Below are 3,383 nucleotides of genomic sequence, written 5' to 3'. Positions count from 1 at the left end.
TTTTTTTTTTGCGGACTGTACATACGTATATATCTTTATATATTGTTAATGCATATGCAGTATAAAGTCTTAAAAATTTCTGGCTAACTCAAGCATGAATTAAAATAGCATATAACGAGATCAAGAAAAATAAAAGAGCAAAAAAAATTTTGGGATTAGTTGATTAGTTTGGAGAGTTACATTTTTGTTGAGAATAGTTTTTGTTTGTATTTAAGGTTTATACAAACACGTTGCGGGTATTTCAAGCCCACAAAAGAGAACATTACATGCTGGTGAACCCACGATCCCACGACCTCTTGGACATGGGCCTAGTGCCCTACAAACCAGACTATCCCGGCCCAGGAAATAATATTACAAGAAATCTGAATCAAAATCGGGGAATGATGAAAAACTGGATTGATGTAAAGCTTAGAGCCAAATTGTAACTCCTCCTGAATCGTCCGTAAAATTATAGAATGAGATGTTTAAAATTGACGCAAAAAGTGTAGAATTCGGCGATACTTCGAACTCTTTGAACAGAAAGCGAAAAGATATAGGGTAAACTTTGCAACTCGTGTACTTTGGTGTACTTTGGTTGTTTTCGTGTACTTTGCAACTAATTCCTGCTAAATGGTCAGAAATTTATGACAATGATTATTATTACATTAAAGACAATCTCATTTTCAGTTTGATCCACAAGATATCCCCTGTAATAACATTCATCAGTTAGAAAATTTCAATGAAGAATGAAATTCGCCTAGTATTGGAGGGGGAAAAAATTAGATCTGAACGTTGATGTTTTCATGGTGTTGAAATTAACACTTTAAGAAATACTATAGACGCCGAGATTTGGATTTTAGAAAAGAAAATTTTGATAGAATTTGGAACTAAAGTAATCACCGATAGTCACCATAAATTCGTATGTTGAAACACCAGTTACTTCGAAGGGCATAGAGCCAAGTTGGTTTGATACTGTAAAATTAGATGGCACAAAGTTTGGTTATGATACCAAGAATAATTCTGCCAATCTACTTAAAAAAAAATAATAGAACAAATTGAACCTATAACTAAAGTAAATAAGAAAGTGGTTATTGAAGAAAATACTCTTAAAAAAGTGTTAAACTGGAGTTCTTCAAGTAATAAAAAAAATGAGGCACATAAAATAAAAAGAAATGAAGCAAGTGGAAAAATTTGATGGTTAGAAATATTTTTGTAGGGGATCGGAAGGAACCAAATAGTACGAGCAGCTGATATGATATTAGTCCATATGCGCAGAAATAGAAAGAGTGACGAAGTTTTTAGAGAGATAGTAATGGGGGTAGAAGAAAAGGAATGTCAAGAAAAATGAAGAAAAAGATAATTGGCAAGTCAATCGGGTCAATTTTTGTGGTCGAAGAAATAAAGCTGCTAAAGTGCCAGAAAGAAGCATCATATGCAGATTGAAAAATTGTGTTGGTAGAAAATGAAAAAGGTTATCAGAGAAAAAAAAGAAGAATTTCAGATGTAGTGATACTAAATTATGGATCAGTCCTCAGTTATGGAAGAAATGAAGAATTCTAATAAAGAAAACAAAAGTCTCTTTGGAGACTGTCTGTGACAAAATGGGGGCATTAAGAAACGTTTTTCGTGTATCTAAAGATAAAATCGAAACGAAAGTGGTGCCGTGTAGAAATGAACAGTTGAGGAAGGCACCAGTCAATGTAGAGCAAATAGAACTCTTTCATAAGGAGAGGAACGTTGGTTGAACTAGGAATGAAAGCGCTACGAAAATGTCCAAATGGCGCAAAATCAATACCAAAAGAAAAAAGTACTTTCACAGAATCATGCAAAGAGTTAAACTAAAATGGTCACAAAATAATTTTGATCACAAATTTATTGATACAATCTTGAACCAAACTCAGAATCGATTTCGAAGTTTTTGAGGATAAAAGTAAAGAGGAAAATTTTGATAGCCGAATGAAATTTTGATCATCGAACGAAAGTGTATAAGTGCAAAAGATATCTGGCATATTGGAAAAATTACAATGCTAAATAAATTAAGATTGGAAGAAAAGTTCAGCAAGAGACGGAAATCCATTGTATTTGACAGAATTGGTAAAACTTGTCAGAAAATTAATCAGTATAACTGGAAGTTTAGGAAAAAAATTTTGGTGATAAAGAAAGAAAAGTAGGAGATAATTGGAGAAATGGGATCTTGTAATTGGAAATCAAGAAAAAAAAAAGGAACATTACAAAGACATACAAAGAAACCATATTTCTAAAAAGAAAAAAATTCTGTTGTAAAATATGATAATCATTCCCCTATAGACTGGGGCTTGATAAAGAAAAGTACATTTTTAATAACCTAATTTTGAAGCCAAAGCCAAATCTTCATTAAAGATAGTGCCGAAGACTGGTGAAAGAATATTCAAATCAACAATAGAAGTCATTACATTTTGAAATCCGCCAATTACCCCACATTTGATTGACGCTCTAAGAGTAATGGTGGGAATTAAATTTATTCAATCGCCAAGAAGAAAAAAAGTGGAAGGGTAATTGAAACTTAGATTAATTGTTATTTAACAGGATTATTAAAGAAAGTCTTATTAGCTATTTGAGAAAGGTTTTGGTATTTATTTCACTTCAAAACATTTTAATTTAAATAATAAGATTTTTTTTTGTCATTCCTTTAGTTGTTTTGCTTTGTTTTAAAGATTATTTATTTAATTATAAATAGTATGTTGTGATGTTTCGTACAGTTTAATCTTACTCTCGTAATCATGTGCATGATTTACTCGTACTTTGAAAAAGAAAACAAAAACTTGTAAAGAAGTTAGCTGCTTTTGAAGTTTAAACTAAAGTTTTTAATAAAACTGGAAATATATTTAAAAAAAATTAGGTTTTTGAAATCAAACCTTCTAAGCTGTTCCTAAATTATGTTTCTTTTTAAATTATGTATATAAATATAAATAAGTTTGGATTTCGATCTAACTATGTGAAGTTTAAAAGTGTTAAGTATTTTAAAACTAATGAAGTCAAGATAAGAATAAATTTCGATGAAAGATATCTCCAGTCCTTAGATATTGTTGTATAAATGTAAATAGTTATATTTCTTAGTTTTTATTCCATGTGAAGTTAAATTATAGTATTTTTTTAAGTTCTAATTTTATTTTGAATATTTTAGTTTGATATCCTGTTGTCATTCCCAGGGAAGAATAGCTACGAAGTCTTTTTCTTTTTATACCGCCAGATGGCGTTCTTTTTAAATTTGTATGTGTTTGCTTTTTGTTAATAAACCTTTACTTTCTGTCTGAATCTCGACTCGCGGACTACAGTTGGCAACACGGCTGTGGTTTTGAAAATTATGACGCAGTAAAAATTATCACAAAGTTTCGCTGTGATTTACTTCGTTTGGATTCTAAAAT

This window comes from Parasteatoda tepidariorum, chromosome 10 (genome assembly GCF_043381705.1).
Source record: "Parasteatoda tepidariorum isolate YZ-2023 chromosome 10, CAS_Ptep_4.0, whole genome shotgun sequence".
Lineage (NCBI taxonomy): Eukaryota > Metazoa > Arthropoda > Arachnida > Araneae > Theridiidae > Parasteatoda > Parasteatoda tepidariorum.
Note: the sequence above shows the minus strand (reverse complement) of the source record.